At 59.8% G+C, this 22,694-nt stretch overlaps 1 long non-coding RNA gene across 2 annotated transcripts; it reads left to right on the top strand.

Moving 5' to 3' along the window:
• The first annotated feature begins 303 nt into the window (after positions 1 to 303).
• On the top strand, positions 304 to 15,121 carry LOC115528458. Of its 2 annotated transcripts, none has more exons than XR_003973263.1 (2): positions 304 to 688; positions 13,379 to 15,121. It is a non-coding gene; the product is annotated as an uncharacterized LOC115528458 (long non-coding RNA). The 2 variants fall into 2 exon arrangements; XR_003973262.1 differs by lacking the exon at positions 304 to 688 and adding an exon at positions 695 to 1,069.
• Positions 15,122 to 22,694: the final 7,573 nt, after the last annotated feature.

The raw sequence follows: 22,694 nt of genomic DNA, 5'->3' as shown, positions 1-22,694 counted from the left end.
AAAACAAATTAAACTCTTGTTGACATTGTAATAAAAATCAGAATGGAACCAAGTGGCTCAGTAGAAGCAAACTTCAATTATTTTTGTGGATTTAAGATTGTTTTCTGGGATTCCCAGACTCCCAGCACAGCGAAGTTATTTCCTCTTGGCAGATGGCTGGACAGCAGAAGGGCGGCGGACGGAGGGAGGGCGGTGGCGCTGGGCCGCGCGGCCTGCCCGTCAGCGGCAGGCTCGCTCTGGCTTCGGCGGGGGTGTCTGCGGCCACACTTGATAAAGCCACAGGACGGCTTGCAGTGCTGGGGCTGGGAGAGTGGCACGCCCACATTTTTTTTACGCACTTGAATTTAAGAAAAGCGCCCAAGACCTGCTTGTCAAGGTCTGGCCGCTCATCGAGTGTTTGTCTGGATTAAAAGCGTGGGAAGCACGCGTCGGACTGTCGTTGCGAACTTTGTCCAAACGCTGGAAAGTGCGCAGAGCGGCCGCACCCGCCCTCCGCTCCCCTGGTCCTTATCTCTCATCACCCGTTAACCACGGTGTTGATGCTCTGTCACTCTCGGAGATGGAAACGGTGGTTTCCACGGGACCAAGTGCCAGCTTTCCATCCTGCGTGCAGCTTCCTGTCCCGATAGGGCGGAATGAAGTATGGCACGGAGACATACGGATGGAAACTGGGTGATTGATCACTTTGGTGAGCATTTCCCCGGAGGCGTGGCAGGCTCCCTGGGGGTGCCTTTTGACCTGGGCTTTCAAGCGGGCCTCTTACCAGAACCGGCCCTTCCCTGGCCTGCCGCTTCCTCCTCTGTTCTGCTTCCTGTTTCTGTGTTTTCAAGGCCAGGTGGGCAGCGGGGCCCAGTGCACGCGGCCTGGAGCCGTCCCCAGCTGCCGCCCTGCTAGGTCGGCAGAGCCTGGCGCGGGGGAGCCGGCGGGGGTGGCCGGGCACCGGCACGGCTCCTACCTGCCCCCAGGGCGCAGCTGGGAGGAGGCCCCTCTGCGCTGGGAGGAGCTGGGGCCTGGAGTGCGGGCCTTGCTGAGCAGACGACATCCAGCACATTCATTAAATGCTGGGAAGGTGAGGAGAGCTTCAGGACGCACAACCCTCTGGGCGGTTTCTTCCCGGCGCCCCTCAGCGTCCCGAGCTGCAAAGAGCAGGGCCCTGGGCACCGGGAGCATCTTTGCAGACACTCGGGGGACTCTTAGAGCAGCTCTGGTCACCGTTGCATCGGTGACCTCCACTTGAGCAGGGCTTCCTGACGTCAGCACTCAGATGGGTGCGTGGAAGTGTGGCCAGACCTCTGGCCGCTTGTGGGGAAGGTGGAGCCGTGGTGGAGGGGCTGACCTCGGGCGCCTAGGCCGGCACTGTGCCCGGGACCCCGGACCTGTCCACTTCCTCCGGCTAGCCCGTGTAGCTCTTTGTTGTGGAAATGGCCACAGACTGTCAAGACCCCGGGGAGAGCTCAGACACTGCTTTGCCGTAAAGTTACTCACGCCCGGTACAGAGCCCCTTCAGTCTGAGCTAACATCTATTGTGCACACACATTTCTAAATAGCTCGTTCTCTGCACGTTGCCTCCTTTTGAGGACATATGTTAAGGCTTCTTCGGAAGCCAATGTAGATAAACAGAGAGAGAGTTAATGCCAGATTTTGCAAATGGATGGCTCATAGCCCCACCAAAAGGAAGAAACCCGGCAGACGCGAGCCCGCCACGTGGCTGGGCGGTGACGTCGGCCCGGCCTGAGCAATAAATGCCCAGAAGCCTCCGGTGAGACTGTTACTTAGCTCTCGCTCGGTCTCCTGGAAACTCACGCAGAGGATCCGTTCAACTTTCGAAAGAGGACATAACAAACAATATCTGCAGATTCCTCACTCTGTTCCGGCATCGCAGGGCCTTCAAAACACACGCACACCTCGGTTCTCTGGCTCCTCGAAAATTAGAGGGGAGTGGGCAGAGGAGGTCAGGCAGCTGACGATAGTCACAGTTGAAATAGCGGTTCGAGAAGACAAAGCCAAGCTGCCGGACCGCTAATGACCGCGCGCTTGCCTTGAGTCTGGGGACCGAGAGATGGTTTGGGGAGGACTTTTCAGGAGAGTGAGACGGGCTGGGTTGTGACAGGTTGTAACCTGTCCCGTGTCTGCTCCCCGTGGACAGCTGCAGATGTGTGGGCCTCCGAAGGACGTGACCCGTCTCCAGGCTTGGGTTCCGTCGGGAGTTCGGAGCGGCTGGACTCTCCCCGGAAAGCAGCTCTGAGAAAGCTGCAGACCCAGGCGGGGTGCTTCCCCGGGCCCCCCGCGTCCTTCCCGCGTTCGGGTGACGGCTGGGGTCTGTCCTTTCGAGGAGGGTCGGAAACGGCGGTTCCACCTGAGGCCTCAGGCCGAGAAGTGGTCTTCGGGAGCGCGGTGACACGGCCAGACCGCTCCTCTTGGTGGACCAGGGGCGCGCGGTTATTACATAAAGTCAATTAGAGCGCATACGTGCCGGTCCTGCTGATTTGATTTAGAACTAACGAAAGCTCCAGCAATGGGCAATTACAAGAAACTTAATGGCCCTTTATACTGAATGCAGCTTCCATGGCACCTAATATGCTGTGATGAATTACTCATTATGTGCAGCGTTGGAGTAGCTTCTATAAAGATGAATAATCAGATAATCAATACAAAAATTCAATCTTGGGTGTTTTTCCACTCCAGGGTCAATATGTCCTCCAGACCAGGGGCCTGTTCCCTGGGCTGTATTTGGTGGCCGCTCCCTCTCAGTTCGGTTGTCTCTTCCACACACAGAATCTCTGAGAGGAACTCACCAGCTCGGTTTTACACACGGTTTTCTTCCTGCGTTCTGTGATTTTTCCGTTCAGATCTTCACAGAATAAAGAAGCAGGCTTTGCTGCTGGTCGGTTTTCTCAATACTCACAGGAACAATTCCTGCCCTCAAGGTGGGCTCAGACCAATGGGGCCCGTGAGCACGGGAGTGGCAGCAGGTGGCCCTCCCCCGGGGGGGCCAGGAGAGCCAGGAGCGGGACGCGGGCGTCCCGGGTGGCAGGGTGAAAAGGTGTCTTGGTGCAGAGGACATCGCTGGGGGTGGGCGCCGCCGTGGGATGGGCTCGGCCGCCCAGCAGCTTCCCCAGGTAGCAGGCGAGGCGCCTAGGCTGACCGACAGTCACCGGCTTCTCCCGGGCTCGAGCTTGCCTCTGAAGACGGTGTTGGCGTTTAATTACGAAAGTTTCAGACGCGTGCAAGATACGATAAATGGTGCGGTGGGTCCCCAGGGCCCTCACCCGGGTCCACACTCGGGGCGGGCAGGACACGGCACTCTGTTCCTTCTCTGCCCTGTAGTGGTCGTTGCTGAGATCGCAAGGACCCGGGTCCTGGACCTCGTGTCTGCCGCCTGCCATCCCGCAGGTACAGACGGCCGTTTAAGCGACCACCTTCTTGTGTGATTACAGCAGGGCAGCCCCGCCTGACAGAATTACTCACGATTCTCTGGTAAGGTGAGGATTTACTTCAAACTCACATTAACCGACAAGGTGTGGTTTCACTTCCCGTGAAGCCAGGAACAGGTGGGCTTGAGCCTTTCCTCTGCCTCCGTGATGAGCAGCCTCTTCTGACCAAACCCGGCAGCTTCCAGGCGCGTGGAGGGCGCTTGGCCTGCGCTCGGCCGGCGGGCGGTCTGGTGCGGCCTGCCGAGGCCCAGCCGGTGCACCGTCGTGTGGACGCTGCCGATGCCCACAAAGGGTCGGGAGCCACTTGGTTCGTTAGCGCCTTTTGTGTTGAGGACACCGACTCGTGTCCCCGGACAGGGAGACGGGAGGCAGCAGCCCGATCGTCTCTCTGTCTCTCTCAGTCCACTTCACGTTGTTATTTTTCAATTAAAGGGAGCCTTTTTGGTCTTGTATTTTTTCATTTCTGTTAATTCTGCGTGAATAGAAATTGTATATTTCGGGGGAATGTGTTTTCTAGCAGCACAAAGAAAGCCCTGGAAAAACGCTTGTGGTATAGTGATCCCCAGGAGCGACTGTGGGGTGCGTTTGGCGTGGAGACAAAAATGGGCCAGGTGATAGGGGAGCATACGCCCGCCGCACGCCCGCGGAACCCCCCAGTCACGTGGCCGGCCCGGTCCCCACGGAGGCTGGAGTTTCCACACGGGCGTTCGCATTATCTGGAGTATTCGGGCTAAATAAGGAAGCAGGCACTGAAGGCAGGAAAATTATTCTGTTTTAATGGCTGACAGTCCCGTGTGACAATAGTATCTGCCAGTGCCAGCCCCACACGCAGTCGGGAGGGTCATGTTTTATTAAAACCGTGACTTGTTGTCACTCAGACTTCGCCGTCCCGGTCCCTCCTTCCAAAAATAGCAGGCCCCGTGGCAGTGGCTTATTATGATTAAAAAGATAAAAATAAGTGAAGGCTGAAATGGGTCCAGGACACCCGAGGTAACACGGGAACTTACTTTTTAATGAAACTTGAGAGACGGCCTCATTTTCCACCGCCTCACAAAGCGTCTTTGAAAAAAGTCAGAAAAGTAAAACAGGGCTTCGGTGATGTTGCAACTCTGCATTTTCAGAATTGCCATGGTTGTGACAGTCCTGCAGAAGGGCACCTGCTCTCGCCCGAGGCCGTGCGGGGCCGGGGACAGCACCGGCCACGCCAGGTGGGACCGCATGGACGCTGAGCCCGCCGTCCACACCAGGCCACGGACGGAGTGCCCACCGGTGAACGAGGAGGTAGGGACGGCGGACTTTGTAAGACGCTGCCTCTTTTAAGAAATTGAAACCCCGCACGAGAGACGGCTCCAGCTTTCTTCAGCGCCCACCCGTGCTTGGGGGGGAACAAAAGCGTGTTCTTCTCTGCTCCTACCTTTCCAAGCGGTGGCTTTTATCGTGACGTTTTCACGCACTGCCCACACCTGCCGTAATGCTTTCGATCACCAAGGAGGTCTGGCTACATCTGTGCAGTGGCGCATGTGAACACTGTGTGTCCAGCAGGCCACCGACTGCGTGGATCACGCCCTCCGCACGGAAGGTCTCGGCAGCGGGGACCCGCGCGCTCGTTAGGATTTGCGTCTGGTGGCCTCCGCGTCCCAGAACCACTGGCCGTGTAAAGGTTCGCACGGCAGACACTACCTGGCCAGCGATATTTCTGGTTGCACTGCTGTCTGGCTAAATTATCATCCTCTCGGGTTACAGCGCTAACTTTAGCTAACGGTGCATTTTCTGGGAAAGTTAGCAAATACTTTTTAAAATTATCTTTTAGTTATAGGAATGGGGAAAACGGCCTTCCTGTTTTGTTTTGCTCCTCACAAAGCTATTTTGGCTCTCCCTTAAAAATAAAAATGTCTCTGATGAAGGGCAGGCATTTTGCTGTCCCTCAGAAAAAACTGAGTAAGCGCGTACCAACCACCCTTGTACGTTTCTTTACACGCGGTACTTAATTTGGCCGTGAGCTTCGAGCGGGCCCACGGGACGAGACGGTGCCACTGTGGCCACAGGACCTGTGCCCAGAACTTAATCCTGTGTGGATCCTTCCGGCCTGTTTGTTTCCCACGTGGCTTGTGTTTAAAGGACAGCGATGGCTTTTGAAAAGTCGTCCTCTTCGTGAAAAAGTGGCATCGTGGCCTGTCATCAAACCAGAAATGAAAAAGGAACAGTGACCCTGCCAGGCTGACTCTGAATTTTTAAAACTTCACGGGACAACTGTCTCCTTAGCAGAACTAACCTCACTATCGGAAAGGAGGAAGATGCTTTAAAAACGTGTTTTACGTAATCAAGTTAACGAGTACCGACGCAATCGGTATTTTTTTCAAACAGCAGACGCAAGAGTGTTACTTGTGAAGCATAGCCCTTAGCCATCTTCACTGAACTTTTTTTTTTTTAATTTTTTTTAACGTTTATTTATTTTTGAGACAGAGAGAGACAGAGCATGAACGGGGGAGGGGCAGAGAGAGGGAGACACAGAATCTGAAACAGGCTCCAGGCTCCGAGTTGTCGAGCCGACGCGGGGCTCGAACCCACGGACTGCGAGATCATGACCTGAGCCGAAGTCGGCCGCTTAACCGACTGCGCCACCTAGGTGCCCCTCACTGAACTTTTTTAAAGCAAAGATGATGCCGTGTGGCTGGGGGAACGTTGCCGAACTGGATTTCTTACTCCCGAGGCCCAAACCCAGCTCCCGAGGAAGTCGGCCCAGTGTCTGTGTGGACACCCGCCTCTCCCGTGTCCTCCCTCCCCGAAGCCCCGCACGTGGGCCCCACGACCCTGATGGGTGGGTTCCTGCCAGGGAGAGGGGACAGAGACCCCCGCCCACGGTCCCAGGCCTGTGGGGCCAGGCAGGGGCAGCCCGGGGGCGTCCGTTCAGTTGTTTCGCCCCGGGCGACACTCAGGGCTGCATCCGGGGCTGTCGGCGCTCTGTGACAGACACGGGGCGCGCGGCCCGTGTTTGCGTTAGCCCGCGACACGCCTACACGGAGAGGTGCTCTGATCCTCTAAAGAATGCACACGCTGTGCAGGAAACACTGAAACTCAACACACGGAAATGACCCCCGCCTCTCGGCACCGTGGTGAGTCTCTGTGAGCACGCGTGCAGCGTGGCCTAGCCCAGGCCTCCGCTGACGTGCCCGAAAGTCCACTCTTCCCACGGACAGGAAACTGAACGTTCACCAGAAAGTGCCAGTCCTGCGGCACGTCGGCTGTGGAAGCAGGCTGGCTGAGCACGCGCTGGGCACGTCGACGCGTCCCTCTGCCGTTCAGAAAGCCGGCCTGGAGAGCCTGTCCCCAAGGAGGCCGTCGCTCAGGCCGCTGACGATGCTGTGTGAGGCCTGGAGCGTCCCCTGCCCTCTCTGGGCCCGTCTTCGAAGAACGATAATAACATCCAGCTCCCAGAGGGCTGGGGAGGGTGCTGTGCGGTTCACGCCTGTCTTACGCTCGGCACGTGCAACTCCAACCGGGAGGTTGGTTTCTCCTTTCGGCGTGATCACGGCATCCCCGACTCGGAGGGCAGAGAGGGGTCTCGGCCAAGCCCCCTTGTCACGGAGGAGACCCTCAGGCTCCAGTCAGGCGCAGGGGCAGGGTGAGAACAGGACCGAGGTCGTCTTCCTCCGGCCCTCCCGCTGCTGCGTCCGCCCCGAGAGCGAGTGTCTGGGGCGCAAAGAGCTCACGTCAGGTTTTCCGGGGAAGGTCACAGGCCTCCGTTCATGAATCTCTGACCCGGCGTTTAAATGGTGCGGCAATCACGTGAAGGGACTTGAGTTCTGAGAAAGTTAGAGAATCGTGGGACCACGAGGAGTTGTTGGCTTTGAAGTGGCTTCATTCACGGCCCCGGGCACCCCCCACCCTGCACAACAGGGGTCGGGCCGCCTTTCAAAACAAGCACCACCTAGATGCTGGGTCGTTTCTGTCACTTTCTGGGGATTGCTTTCCCTCCCAGAGTCTGTTTCTGTTTTAACTCTGCTCGCACAGCGTCCTCTGGTTCTTAGGATCTAAGGGACACACTGTCAGGACCCCGGGTCTCCTTTCTAGTCTTAGGGTGCCGTCATCACTTCCAAGCCCCTGTTATTTAAAGTCAAGCACAGGCGCCTGGGTGGCGCAGTCGGTTAAGCGTCCGACTTCAGCCAGGTCACGATCTCGCGGTCCGTGAGTTCGAGCCCCGCGTCAGGCTCTGGGCTGATGGCTCGGAGCCTGGACCCTGTTTCCGATTCTGTGTCTCCCTCTCTCTCTGCCCCTCCCCCGTTCATGCTCTGTCTCTCTCTGTCCCAAAAATAAATAAAAAAATAAATAAATAAATAAAGTCAAGCACAGATGCACACACCATCACTTCTTCCCTCAGGGTAGGAAGGAGGGCTGTCGCGGAGGAAGTGTGGGGGCCGAAAAGATGGACGGCACCCTCCTCCCCAGGCCGGCGGTGAGCAAGCTGCCTCAGAGGCCGAGAGAGGCCCCCACGGGCAGGCAAGGTGTGTTGACAGCAGGCGGCTGTGCTGGGCCGTCACATCGGAAAAACAGACTTAAAACCGGTCGAGTGGGCGCACGCGGCGAGAGCGGGGCCGTGTCAGGCGGGCAGCGTCGTGTCAGGGCCTCCGGCAGACCGTCCGTGCGGTGCCTGGAACCGCCGTGCCACGCCGCTGGGATTTCTGAATGAAGTTTCCCATACGGCGTGTCAGCAAACCTCTGGCTTTGATATCTGTGTGATCGGGTTGAGGGCGGTCAGTTCCCTTTGCTGTTTGTTTCAGAGCAAAGGAAATGCTGATGTGCGGTGTTCGTTCTGACGATGCAGTGGAAAATTGGTGGCTGTACAGACACCGAGTGGTTCCTGGTTCCTCCGGTCGCTTGCTTCTTCTCCTCCTTGAAAAAAAAAGTTTTTTTTTTTTTTTTCAAGGCACGGAACAGCTAGTACAGGAGAAATGAATGAAAAAAAGTAGGTGTTTTTAGCACAAACGGAACAGAATGCCACGTCTGTGTGCATGGCGCCAGTGGGGGGTGGTGTTTTAAGAGAAGCTGCGGAAGAGGGGAACGCGGCCCTGCCTTCGGCCCTTCCCCACCCTTCACGCCGGGTTCTGAGCCCCGAGCAGCCCTGCGGGCACAGAGGGGACTAGGGGCAGGGGCAGAGTGGAGGCCAGGCTGGGAGGAGGGGGCCTGGTGGGCGCGGGCACGGACCCTGGGCTGGCGGAGCTCCTCACCCGTGAGCCCGAGGGCCGCCGTGGCCACTTGCCCAGCCTCCCTCCCACTCTCTGCTTCCAAACCTGCGACTGTGGCGTCTGCCTCCCCTCCCTCCTGGGACTGTCGCGGGGGACGGCAACGGCGCGCGTGCGTGTGTGTGGGGAGCGGGGGGCCGCCTACGTGCGGGGCCGACCTGCCCCGTGCTGGTTCCTGACATTCTGATTGAGATCCTTGGCTGCTTTCGAAAACCAGGAATTCCGAAAAGGGGGGAAACTGGGCTTATAAGCGAGGCGTCAAGGAGGAAAACATGTTCAGTGAAGTTCGGACCCTCGCCGCCCCCTTCGGTCACGTTGTCTCAGGAGCGCCCGACAGAAGCACAACAGGGGTAAACTGAGGCCATTTCACTACAGCACGAGGCTGTAAAGTCCGTTTTTTTCAAAATGGTGTTGAAAAGGAAACTCGTTAGATGAACATGCAAAAATTTTACTTTAGAAAGGACCCTTCACTGATTACTTTGCGAGCTTATTTGTAAATCGCCGCGAGATCTGTGTGTGTTGCTGGAAGGTTCCAGTGACTGTGGACAGATAACGTGAGCGGAGGTGAGAGCGCGTGCCTGTGCTTTGTACATTTTAGACTTTAAATGTTAGAAAAACACGAATTTCCTTTTCACTCCGTCTCAGACCTGCACATCGAGGTGGCTCGGGTGTGTGTGTGTATCTTGCACACGTATCCCAGAGTAAAACAAGAATTCAAACTGCCACAGAAGTTTCAGGAAAAAAACAGTAGTTTCCACCTTGGGAGCGCTTGAGAGAAAACTTAAATACGAGGGAAAAAACCTTTCTCATTAAATTAAATTGTGGTATAACAGCTCACCACATCCTGCTGCAGGGACATCTGACACTAAGCACAGCAAAGGTTCCTCTTTTAGGTGTCTGACAAGCTGTGAGGGTCACATGTTACCTGCAGTTCAAAATACTTGTACAGAGAAAAAACCCTTCGTGTCGGTGGAAAAGCTGAATAAGAAGATGGAAACTATCAGCAGAGAGGAGACACTGTAGGAAACCGTAACAGAGAGAAAACCGCCCCCAAAGTCACCAGCACAAGCCCCTGGGGGCGGCTGTGGACTCACGGGGCCTCGGAACCGTGACCTCACGGAAGACAAGTGGGAGGCCGTGGCCGGGGTGAGGCCAGGGGCGACGGGACCCCGCGTTCTCGCCCTCAACCCGGCCCTCGGAGCGCTCGGGCCCTGCCTGAGGTCCGTCTGGGAGCGGGAACCAGCGTGGCTTTCCCCGCAAGGCCAAGGCACAGATTGTGAAACAGCGTGGCTGTGCCGTCGTCCCGCCCTCAGTTGTGCGGCCGAGCTGTGCGGGGGACCTGGTCCACCTGCCCCTTCTGTCAGCTGCGGCTGCCCCGTGCGCTCCCGAGGGGACCTCAGGGCAGGTCCAAAGGGCGTTGGCGCGTGCGCGTGGGTCCTGAGCGCGGTGCTAAGGTGCCTGCCGCGCTGTGACGCTGCTCGACGGTGCCGGGCCTGGAGGACGGGGGCATCGGATGACCGCTCGCTTCCGGCCGGCCGTTGCTGGGAGGCAGGCGGGGCCGGTGACTTCTCAGGAGCCCACGGACGCCAGTGACGGGCCGGGAGCACGGCCCTCCCAGCCCTCCTGAGACCCTCCTGCCGGCCTGGGTGGGGGCAGGTGCCAGGACAGAGGGCCGTGACGCGCTCCGCCGGGTCCCTGGGCCGCTCAGGATGCGCTGAGTGATTTCCCCACCCCCACCCACCTCGGGCTCCCCCTTCAAGGTTCAGGTGACCCGGTGGGCAGCAAGGGGAAGCCCGCTTCTGAGGCTGCTTCCCCTTTTGTCGTGTCACACAGATGTTGTTTTTCCTGTGCTCTGTGTAACCCGGGCGAACTAGAAGATTCGTGGCCGCTTTGCTTCAGCCTCCCTTCTATTGGTTGCCCTTATTACCCGTCAGACGTCCCCACATTCCCAGATATGATTACCCCTCAGGTGTCCCCACGTTCCCTGTCATCGTTACCCCTCAGACACCCACACATTCCCAGATGTGATTACCCCTCAGACCTCCCGACATTTCCCTGCCATTATTACCCCTCGGACCTTCTGAAATGCCCCGTCACCGTTACCTCTCAGACCTCCCCAACTTCCCCGATATAATTACCCCTCAGACCTCCCCACATTCCCCATCGTTATTCCCCCTCAGACCCTCGCACTTTCCCATCATTATTACTCCCTCTACCTTCCCACATTCCCTGGCATTATTACCCCTGTGACTTCCCCACATTTTCCCTCATTATTAACCATCAGGCCCCTGCAGATTCCGTCATTTTTCTTTGTCTGGCTCCCTCACATCTCCGTCATTAAAGCCCCTCAGAACGCCCCAACTTCCCGGTCATTATTGCCCCTGAGAACTTCCCCCCCCACCTGGTCAGCGATCTCACTAGGGTCGCATCTCTGGTCTGAGACTTCGCTGTCCTTGGCAGCGGAAGGAGCAGTGACACCCAGACCCCTGTGTGTGTAACTGACAAGTCTGGCCCGTCCCTCAGGGCGTCCTGTCCAGGAGGCTGAGTCTACTACACAAGCTGTCATGGCTGAGTGTTGCAGCCCCCGACCCAGGCAGGCCCGTGGGGGCCGGACCCCCCGTCCCACCGTGCCGTCACCTGCTGGGCCCGGAGCCCAGACGTCGCCACGGAGGCCCCCCAGACTTCCATCTGAAATTGGGTCAGGAAGGGCTCCTGGGCCCACGGGCCCGGTCAGCGTAGGAGGATGTGAGACTTTTAGACTTCTAAACCGCCCGGTGCCACGCCGGCCGTGGCGACGTGCTCTGTGGGGGGGTGGCGGTCGCCGCCTCTGCCAGCTGCCACCGCGGGGCTGGGCTTTCCGCACGCGGCTTCGTGCCGTCCTGAGGATGTCCCGCCTGCCCCGCGTGGTCCGGAGACACGCGAGTGGCAGGAGGACCTTCTCCGCGCCAAGGCAGGGCCCCGAGGAAGCTCGCGCTCGTCATCCTTCTCTGTGCGAATGTTCTTCTGTGTCACGCTCTTCTGCAAAATACCAGCTGGACGCGCGCCTCTCGAAACAGAAGGCCCAGCAAGTGAAGCGGGAGGCGGAGGGGAGCTGTCGCTGGTGGCCCAGGCCCTTGTGCCCGTGCTCCAGGGGCTGGTGGCACCTGGGACCTTGGGAGCGCAGGGCAGTCTCGGGGTCAAGTGACGGGGGAGGCCGTGTGGTCCGGACGGCGGAAGCGGGGAGCGCCTCGCCCTGCCTTCCCAGGTGCCTCGGCCGCGCGCTTCTCAGGGCTCTCTAGCGGGCCTCGCAAAGCTGGGCGGCCAGAGTGTCACAGAGAAACTGCGTGTGGCTGACCCCTGGGACGCTCCAGGGACGGGTGTTGTCCTGAGAGCCGGCCTGAGCAGCCGGGCCTCGTTAGCAGCTGGGAAGAGTCACTCGCCCGGCGTGAGCCACGGCCCCTCCGGTGTTTTGTGCCTGAAGGTCAGTGCCATCTTCAGAGAAGGTGTGGCTCGTGCATCACGTCCGTGTCCCCGGCAGATGTGTCCTCTGCAGGCATGCTGGCCTGGCGCCCACTCTGGCCTGCTGTGCTTCTGGTGTTTGCGTTAAGTGACTCATCCCCCCTCCGCCCCATGGGCGGCCCCCTTGCAGGCCGCGGGTGGGCCTGGGCACAGTGTGGGACGCCATGGCCCTGGGTCTGAGCCCGGGCTGCACCTTCGGGAAGAGCTGGTGGCCTGGGGCTTCGCGGGCAGGCTCCCGCCTGTGAAGCCGGGCCGTTATCAGCACCCATATGACACAGTTCCTGGTTCCCCCAACCCCGTTTTATTATTGTTGTTCTTAACAATAGTAGGGGTGTCAAAAGGGCATTTAGGGGAGGGGTGGGGGTGATGACAGGTGTGCCAGCTGCCGGCTGCAGGAAGCCGCCCTCGGACGCGCTGGGGCCTTTGCAGAAACACGCGGAATTTATCTGGGCGGCAAAGGGAAGCCCGGGCAGTTCCGTGACGTGAGCGTGTGCTCCCCACCCCCCAGTTCTCTTGGCAAAGTGGGCCGTGGGGACGCGTCCCCTGCCTGGGGGCCGGTCACGGGGTGGAGAGAGGGATGTTGTGCAGCTCGCTCACGATGGCCTTTGCCAGCTTCGCTCATTTCCTCTCCTGCTGCCAAAAACCACACGCTGATAGTGGACACGGACGAGGAGACAAAAATGGAGGAAGAGCCACAAACAAAGGGAGGCCCAGGCCGCCCGTGGTCGGCCCTCCTCTCGGACGTGGCCTGTCCGACGACGAGAGCGAGGAGGGGGGTTCTCTGAGCATGGGCTTCGCGGGGGTGCCTCCACCTCTTCCCGTGGAGACGCCAGCTGTGCGCTCCTGCCCGGAGAAGACGCGCTCACGGCACCCGGACCGGCGCCTGGCGCCTCTCCCGGAGCCCGCCGTCGCGGGGCCGGTTCGCAACCGTGCTTCTGGACTAGAGCGGTAACCCGACCGCCGCCGGCCCCTGGAGTCATGGAGCCGGGTCCCGGGCAGCTGCGTGCTGCCGGCTCAGGGCACCCCAGGCCCGCGGTGGGGTGCAGGAAGGAATTCCATCCCGCCCAGAGACCCCCCCCCCCCCCCCCCCGTCACGGGCTCCACGTGACTGGCCGAAAGCATGGCTGATGGGGTTTCTGGTTCTTACATACGCTTCTGGGCAGAGCAGCGTTTCCCTAATGATTTCTCCGTTGTGTTTTCTTGCAGTAAATGAGATAATCCGGAACGATCTCTCCAGCACCAACATCTGATCGTAGCTGGCGACACGGAACTCGCTCCGAAGCCGCGTGGTGTCGACTCGGCCGCTGACCGTTGAGCTTCGGCACCAGGACTTCAAGTAAACTGAGCAGAGCCCTGGTGCCGGTCAGACCCCCGGCTTCATGAAGATTTGCATTGTCCGCTCACAGAAGCTGCCCAGCGGCTGGTGGGACGGGCCACTCCTCCCGTGTCAAGACCGGAAGGGGCACGCCTCCCACGGGGGGACTCCAGTGCTGGAAGTGCCTTATTACACAGACCCCAGCATCGGGGCGCCACGGGGGAGCCCTGAGTCTGCTACCAGGAGAGTATTTGTAGGAGCAGAAGCTATAAAGACACTTCATCCTGAGGCTTTCTCTTGTATAAATTAGGAGAATACTGGCAAGCTAGGTAGGCATTGTGAGAAATACCTCCCACGTGCTTCCTGCTTTTTTTCTCGGCTTTCCTTGGGCTGCAGCGTGCAATCTGTTGCCTCATTCGGTGCATCGTAGAGGTCTTCTGCTTTGTCCTCGCTCTCGTCACCTGCCCCCTCCCCCGTGTTACTGGAACCATAGGATCGTTAATTGTAGCATGCTAGGGTTTTGTTTTTAATCTGGCTTTGAGCGTAGCGCGAGTAAGATGATAGCACAAGATAGGTTGCTGGACGAACAAAGAAGTCTGTCTGCCACACGACAGCTCTTGCGTTTGCATGTATGTACAGATTTGGCACATATTTAAGTACAAATAATAACGACAGAGGCGGTGGCGTCCGGTCTTTGCCCAGCGAGGGCTGCCGTGTCAGCAGCAGTAACCAGCGTCCGTTCCGGAAGGTGCATCTAAGACAAAGCCTGGCTTTTCAACTGCGTGCACCGGGGCCCACGTCCCTCCAGCGGGCCTTCGTCGTCTCGTGCCGTCAGCCGAGCACTTTAGAAAGCCAGGAGACGTGTGTTCTCAATGCCTGGATGCTACCAAACGGCAGGTGGGAAAGTCACTGTAAATAACATCACAAGAGGAGTGTAATATATTTGTTCAGCTGTAAGATTATTACTTCACAGAAGCCTTATATCTCTGCTTCATCTAAGACAACGATTACCAAAAACGTTTTAACATGCAGCGACTGTAGTATGTTTTCCGACTAGTTACTGTTAACGGATAGGTTGGTGTAAGCTTTACTACTGCGTTTGTGCAATTAACAGCTTATTACACGTTGTTACTAGCAGTGACCTCTTGTTCCGCGTAACCAAAAAGCATGGTCTGATTGGCTAACCTAATAATTGTGCCTTAGGAATTCATGCCCCCTCATGGAACATGCCTGAATTGCACCCGCCGGCGGAGGTCGTAAGTTACAATAACGAAACATAGCGTCACGGTAGAGAACGCTCTCCCACGGGAACGATGATTTTAAAACTGCTCTTCAGTGTGGTTATGTCTTATTCCTGTCTGACTCCCAGAAAGGACACGGCCCCGAGAGCCACATCTGTAGCATTTGCACACAGCTGTCACGGGCGACGGTGCATGGCTCCTCGTAGACCTGACCCCGCTTCTCCCAGGCTGCTGCCCCGCCCGTAGCCCAGACCGCAGCCCGCAGTTAGCGCCCCAGGACTCGCATGGAACACTTCTCAGTAGGCTGTCCTAAGGAGAGGAGACATTTGGTATTCGTGTCCGCTGTCTGTGCTTAGGAAATAGATCCAATAAAGCAATATTTTTTTGCTGGACGATCTTAGTCTGCCGGTGATTCATTGCGTGCGCGGACCACCCTACCCGGCCCTCAGTGACTTCCTGCGGTACGTCCTGGTTCCGTTGGCATCTGCACGAAGCGCTGTGGGGCAGAGCCGCCCCGGCACGACCACAAAGCACCGGCTGCCCCTGCAGTGGGGTCCCCTCCTCCACGTCCGAGGAGAGGCCTGCACGGAACACAGAAGAGGCGGCCGTGTGGCCGCGGCCGCAGATGCTCTAAACACCGCGCTTCGGAGCCGCTCACCCGGGCCGGGGGGACGGGGAGCTTTCATTCGAGCCAAATGCTTCCGCTCCGAAGGGTGGCCTGGGCGAGGCTGTGGCCACACGCACGCCCGCGTGCAACGCGGCCGTCACTTGGGAAGGTGACGTGTGTCCGCAGACCTGTCGTTGCCCTGCTTGCTCCTCCCTGCTACTCGGCCCCTTTCCCCACCAGACCCGCTGCGGCTCAGGTAGGGAAACGCTGTCTAGTTGTCCACGAAGCCAGCGTGAAACCCAGAACTTCTCCAGCAATGATGATTCTGAACTGTCACAAACGCTGCTTTGATTTTAGGACTTCCTGAAATGCAAGATTTCCTGTTCGTTTTGCTGAGACGAGGTGGAGTGTTAGAGAAACCTGGGTCACCTAGCGAGCGGGGTTGGCAAGCACCTGCTCCCTCCGAGGGGAGTGCGGGGGGTGGGGGGGCCGTGGACAAGAGGGGACCCGCGGGGCCCGTCACCGGCCAGGAGCCCCGAGCCCGCTGGACGCAGAGGGGATCCGGAGTGCCATCTGCCCCTCCTGAGAGCGGACCCACGGGGCCCCAGACCGGACTGGCACCCCTGAAGAATGTCCTGGAAGCTATTAATTTCAAAGCGAGTTTTTATAAACCCGTCACACCCCCCTGCCCAACAGTAGGATTTTATATTCCAGAAACAAAAATACGAATCCACAAATTAAGGGATGGTCTCTGCCGAAAAGGTGGGGTTTCTGCAAATACCTGTTGACTTAGTTTCGTTTCTTTTGGGTTGATTTTGGGTAGTAAGGGAAGCGTAGTGCGGGCTCGCCTCTAGCAAAGGCGTTTTGCCGTCACACCGCCACGCTGGCCGGGCCCCTGGAGCATCGGGGCCACTTGCCTGCCAGCCACTCGTCTCTCGCGGTGACCGGGATCGGGCGGCACGTGCTCCAGAACCGTCTGCTGTGGCGCAAGGCGGGGCCAGCCGTGCCCGGGGCCCGTAGGGCAGACGACTCCTCCCTTTGCCGCCGGTCCCGGCCCTTCCCACGTTTGAGACCGGGTGGTATGGAAAAGTCCGGCAAACGTCCAGTCTCTCCTCGTAACCATGCACAACCTAAGCAAAAATCTGGGTACTTTAGCTCCCCCATCTCAAGGGCGTCCTCTGACCTGAGCAGTCTGAGTCCCAGCTGGGGACGGCTCTCCATGCCCCCACCTTTGCTCCAAGGAGGGTCTGTGACCTCCCTGTGCGGTGTCCCAACAACATCGCAAGGAGGGTGTGTCCGCACAACTGTCGTTACGTGTTTCCCGAGAAACGCGTCCCGCGTTGGAGCACAGAGGCTGTGCTGAAGCTGCTGTACCTGGGGAGGAGGTGCAGAGCCCGAGATAAAGGGCCTGTGTGAGACCACGGTCTTTAAAGACATGCGCACAAGATGAAATTAAGCTTTTAAAGTGGACAACTCAGTGGCACCGAGCACGTTCGCGGTGTTGTGTAACTGCCGCCTCTGTCTGGTTCCGAGTACGTCGTCGCCCCCGAAGGGACCCCTGGACCCGTCGAGCGGTCGCCCCTGCCCCAGCCCCTGGTAACGTCTGTGAACTGTCTCTGGGGACCTGTGCCTTCTGGGGACTTCATATCCGTGCACCCGTACAGCGGGTGGCCTTGAGTGAAAGGACTCAGCAGAATGGTTTCACGGTGCGTGCACATCACAGCACTTGTCAGGACTCCACACCTCACTCACTAGGTGGCCAAAACCCACTCCGCTGTGTGGCTAGAGCAGTTTGTGGACCGCTCGTTGGTGGGTGGACATCCGGGCCGCCTCCACCGTTGGCTGCTGGGAACACTGGCTGGGTCCCTGCCTGCAGGTCTGGGGCCCGTCCCTCGGAGTGCGTTTCTTGGGTACTTAGGGAATTGCCTCACTCTTTTCTTTACGTTTATTTGTTTATTTGGGGGGGGGGGGTGCGGAGGGAGACAGAGGATCCCAAGCAGGCCTCAAGCTGCCAGCGCAGAGCCCGACGCAGGGCTCGATCTCACCAGCCGGGAGATCCCGACCTGATCTGGAATCAGGAGGTGGACGCTCAACTGACCAAGCCCCCCAGACGCCCCTGTATGTGTCACGTTCGGAAGAACGGTTTTCCCTTGTCCGGTTTTAAACGTACCCGTCCCTGACACAGACCCCGGATCACGAGCCCAATCTGCGGTCGGGTGTGTGAACCGCATCGCGTTCGCGGGTCTTCCTGCCAGGAGACATGACGTCAAGTATAAGATGACCAGATGCTCACTTGTGTCCAAGGGGAGGGCGGGTCTCGCCCTCGTGCCCCCACCGCCGCCGGGTTGCCAGCGTCCCAGCCGTTCGTGAGGTGCCACCGGAGCCCGAGTTACGTGTCGCTTTTTTACTTGCCACACACAGAGGACGCCGCGGGGAGGAGAGCAAAGACGACCGGTGTCGCCGGAGATGCGCGGCTGTGCGGGGCTCCCGTGAGCCCCCTGCCGGCCCGGCGCTCGGTGTCCTGACCTTGCCACGAGGACGACTGCCATTTTCTGCCCCGCGTGACCTTCTAACGGTCGCGTTCTCGCTGGGCCCTTGTGTCTGTGACCGGCGGGTCGCAGCCGAGCGGCTCCTTCCACAAGGTGCCCAGCACGGGAGTTACTGGCAGTAACGACTGTAATTATCAGGGCCTTTTGTATCATTTTCCGTTCCTCGTTCTCCCCGAGTCGAGGAGGGGTGCCGAGGAGGGAGGAGGACTTGATCTGGAGGAAGCCCCAGTCACATCTGGAAGGAGGGGGCGGCGATCGAGCCCTTCCCCCCTCGCTGCCCCTTCTGGAGCCCGGCCCGGGCTGCACAGACCGTCCCTGCTGCCTGTCAGCCCCACCCGCCAGGGGCACCCTGGTCCACACACGCTCCTCTGGAAGAGGTGCGTTTTCCAGACCATCTGTGGTTTGTCTCTGAAGGTCCTGAGCCGTGAATGTTGTCACCGGCGCTCCCTCCCCGCTCACTCCACCCAGTCCCCGTGCGGCGGCCCTGGGGTCCCGTCTCTACAGCACCGGGAAGGCCCAGATGCCGCCATTAGAGAGTCATTCCTGCGGTGTGAATTCCTGCAGTGTGAATAAAGCTGTGTCCACCATTTAAAGGTGACGCCCTGTGGTTGGAGGGTGCCACTGGCCCCGGGCTGAGGGTCTCCACGTTTGCCTGGGAAGCAGCAGGAGCCCTGAATCTTGAAGGGAGAAGGGTGCCGGGACCGCCCGAAAACATTAGCTGAGCCCGACAAAGCCACTGCCCCCTGCCAGCTCCCTGAACTGGCGTCCCCGGCGCGGCCCTCTGGGGACCCCCAGGCCCAGCCTCCTTCCGCGCCGGACCCCCCAGGCTGCACGGCAAAGCCACGGGGCGCAGAGTTTCTTTGTGATTTGGGGAGACCCCTCCCTTCTCCTCCAACGGAGCAATGATTCCCTTCTACGGTGCAGTCAGCAACGGGGCGCAACACAGACCAAGTGCCACCTCTGTGCGGGGCATGTTCTAGAAGCATGGTGTAACGGCGGACAAGACTTCCTCCGGAGGAAAAGAGCCATTAACCTCCGTGCCCCGTGGAAGGGCCCACGCGCAGTCCGGCAGGCGGGCGAGCCGTGCGGAAGAGGGGCGCCAGCGGGGAGCAGAGCGGGGGTCAGGGAGACCTCGCGGGAAAGTGCCGGTCGAGCCAACACTCGAAGAGGTGACGTTGTCCCGAGCAAGAGTGCCCCATGGGGGCGACCACCAGCGCAGAGATCCTAGGCCAGGCACGCCGGGTGCTCGCGAGAGGCCGGGAGGGACGAGGGGGCAGCGGGCAGGGGCAGAGTTTCTTTCCCATGAGGGCTAAGCCGGTGTTTCTGACCCTCACGTGGCCAGGCCCTGGGCCCGGGCAGACGCCATCACAGTGGACACGGCTGTCCTCGGCTTCCAGGTGGCCCAGCCTCTCAGACGCTCCCCTGGACGCCCGGATGCCAGGATGTAAGGAGCACGCCGTGGGGAGGCCGCGTGCGGATGTCCCCGCAGATCTCCGGACGTGTGAGGGGGAGAGGACAGACAGATGGCCGGCCGAAGAGACGCAGAGAGCCCCCCCCCCCCCCCCCCCCAACTCAGGGCAGCCGGGACCAGATGTCCCCGGTGGCGTCGAGCCCCGTCATCAGGCAGCTGCGTTACAAAACTAGTAATCCACGAAACAAAGAGTTACAGCGAAACAAGAAGAATCCGGGTCATACCAGCCAGGTTAGTTTGGGCGAGGAAAGGAGTGGGATCCGGGGCCCAGGCGGGTGCCGCTGGGAGAGGAGACGCGGTGGGGGCGGCCCCACGTTCGGCTGTGCCCCGCTTCCTCCTGTCGCCCTCCCGGCTGCCCGGCCAGACTTGCGTCCTGGATGGAGCCCTCTGCTGCCCCTCCTGCTGCCCTCACTTCTCTCGGTGTAAGTGTGGTGCACGTCTCGCCCCGCTTGGCACTGTCTCCCCGGGGACTCGGCTGACGGCACGCTAACGTCCCCGTCCGTAAGATAAGGGGCTGTCCTCCCCAGAGCTGATGCACTCGTGGCATCCGTGACGGGCGGTGTGCGTGTCCCCAGAGTTCCTGCACTGGAGCCCCAACCCCCAGAGCGCCGACGCGGGGAGGTGGGCCTTTGGGAGCCGGTTACGGGAGCCCGCGCGGACAGAGGGGGCCCTCTCGCTGTCGGCAGCCGCTGCGTGGGGAAGACAGAAGGTGGGTCTGAAAGCCCGTGGCCGTGCCCGGAGGCCGCCACGCTGGCGCCGAGCTGAACCTCCCGCCCCAGCACTGAGAAGAGAATGCGCCCCGGCTGAGCCCTGGGGCTGGTCCCCCCGGACGGAGCGGAGACGGCACCTCCGGGCTCCGCCGCTGCCCCGCGTCTCCTGCATCTCAGCGGCCACGGCCCTAATCGGGGGGCTGCCGGCGGGTGGAGCGCTGCCGGCGCGGGCGCCCCCTTCCAGCGCGAGGACAGAAGATGGGGGTGTCCCATGTCGAGCGGAAAGAGGCGGGAATTGAAACACTCCTTGAGGAAGGGGACCAGGGTCGGGGGTGTGTGTGGAGTGCGTGTGGTGTGGGTCGAGCGTGCTGCGTGCGTGTGTGTCCTGCGTGCTGTGCGTCGAGGGTGCGTGGTGAGTGTGCGGTGTGCTGCCCGGGTCGCGTCCGTCGCCCCCGCCGCACACATCTGTGTTCCGTATCTGCGGCCCTGCCGTTCCTTTTCCGTGGCCCCGTGTGTTCTGTGGGCGCAGCCAGCCGTGCCTCCGGGGTCCGTCCCCTGTGCTCCCCGTCGCCGGGCACCCTTCCGTCCACGGGTGGAGCCCGGCGCCTGTAAGTCCTCGCCCGCTGAGGGCGGCTGGGCCCCCGGGGGGCCGCCGCGAAGGGTGCCCGTGTGAGTGTTCATGGCGGGGAGCATGGGGTTCCCGTCCGTGGGGCGGGGGCCCGAGGCAGCGGCCGCGGGCCGTAGGCAAGAGCGCGCTCCGTTTGCCGAGCGCCCCAAGTCCTCCGGGGAGTCGCTCGCTCGCTCTCAGCACCCCTCCAGCAGCCCGTGAGCGATCCTCGGCCGGCCGGCCATCCTGGTCGCCGCGCGCTGCCGTGGCACCGTGGTTTGCACTCGCGGTGCCCGGTGGCTGCTGGTGGCGAGCACTTCTCACGCCCGGCCGCCATCGGTGCGCTCTCTTTGGTGACACGACTCTTTGTGCCTTGGCCTGTTTTCTACCAGGATTGTTTTTGTCTTGGTTTAACTGTCAGGTTTCAGGGGTCTTTATAATGCACGTCGTCTGTCAGATGGTGGTTTGCAAATATTTTCTCCCAGTCTGTGGCTTGTCTTCTTAGCCTCTCGACAGGTCTTTAGGAGAGAACAACTCGAATTTTGGTGAGACACAGTTTGTCAGTTTTTCCCTTGATGGGTCATGCGCTTGGTGTCGAGCCTGAGAGCTGTCTTCCTGGCCCTCGGCCCCGAGGAGTCCCTTCTACGTTTTGTCCTGAAAGTTTTAGAGGTTTGTTTGACATTTGAGTCCATGATCCCTTTTGAGCTAACTTTCTGCATAAGGTGTGAACCTGGGGTTCACGTCCCCTCACACACCCGATTGCTCCGTCCGTTTGGGGATGGTGTGGGTCTGTTTCTGGGTTCTGTCTTCCTTCCCGGGATCTGCAGGTCGAGCCCCCCGCTGGCCCCCGCTGCCAGTGCTGCTGTAAGTCTCGGAATCCCCTCGAGTAATTTCTCCCACTGCATCTTTTCCAAAATCGCTGTAGCTGCCCAGGCCCCGTGTCTTCCCCCGTAGACTGTACCATAAAGCTGTCTAAGCCCCCAGGGAGCCGCGCGGGGTGCGGATGGGAGTCGCGCTAAACCCGTGGATCGACTTGGGAAGAACTGGAAACTTGGAAACTGTGTTGGGGGTCCAGAGCGGCGCGTATTCGCTGCATGTCCTGGGCTCCTCCTGCCCACTATTAAGGCAAAACCCTTCTGGGGACACTGCCCGCCGCCCTGTGAACTGCGCGGCTTCCCGCCCTGGGGTCTTATGTGAGGGCCAGTGCTGCCCCCCTCGGATCCTCCAGGGCGGCTCTTTGCCCTGAGGGGCCTCACCCCTGCAGGGGTCCAGGCTCTCACCTGGGCTCCCAGCTCCGCTTCCGCAGGCCGGCTGGGTCCCCACCTCGTTGCCTGGGGTTGAATGTGTGGCCCGTTTCCTATACTTCCCCGCCTTTTGCTTGTTTGGTGAGAGGGGGACTCTGGTTCCTGTTACTCCGCCTTGGCTGAGCACGGGCGTCCTGGTGCCTGACTGCTCACAGCTTCTCTGGGAGGGGAGCAGTCAGGGCAGGGACCCAGCCTCCGCTCTCGCTGCATTTTGTACCCGTAACAATGATGCCATTCACACGAAACCTGCGCTGCTCGCCAAGAGAGTGACTTGTGATCACGAGATATGCCTTGGGGCCCCGCTTAATTTTAATCGGAAGGGAAAGCGTCAAACCGAGGCTGAAAAGCAACTCCAGCTGCCAAGAAGGCTTTTTACCTGGAGGAGGAACAAACAGAACCCAGGGAGGCGACAGAGAAGAAGTGTGTCTGTGTTCAGGTGGGTGGGGACACCTCCCACGTGGCCGTGGTGTCGTGTGCTCACTGTGACGGGTTGTCCAGGCTGAGCTCAGCCCGCTACCTTCCGCCCCCCTGCACGACGCCGTCCTCCCCTGGAACCGGCACGGAGACCCGGCCAGGCTCACGCCGCGGCCTCGCCAAGGTCAGGCTGCCTCTCAAGGACGTCACTCTCCGTCTCGCCCCGAGTGACACACACCCAGAAACCCACAGGGAGCCGTCGGCACACCTAGCTCTATGCCCCGAAAATGAAGAATGAATTTCT

Source organism: Lynx canadensis, chromosome D3 (genome assembly GCF_007474595.2).
Source record: "Lynx canadensis isolate LIC74 chromosome D3, mLynCan4.pri.v2, whole genome shotgun sequence".
Taxonomy (NCBI): domain Eukaryota; kingdom Metazoa; phylum Chordata; class Mammalia; order Carnivora; family Felidae; genus Lynx; species Lynx canadensis.
This window is presented reverse-complemented; position numbering and strand designations above follow the sequence as displayed.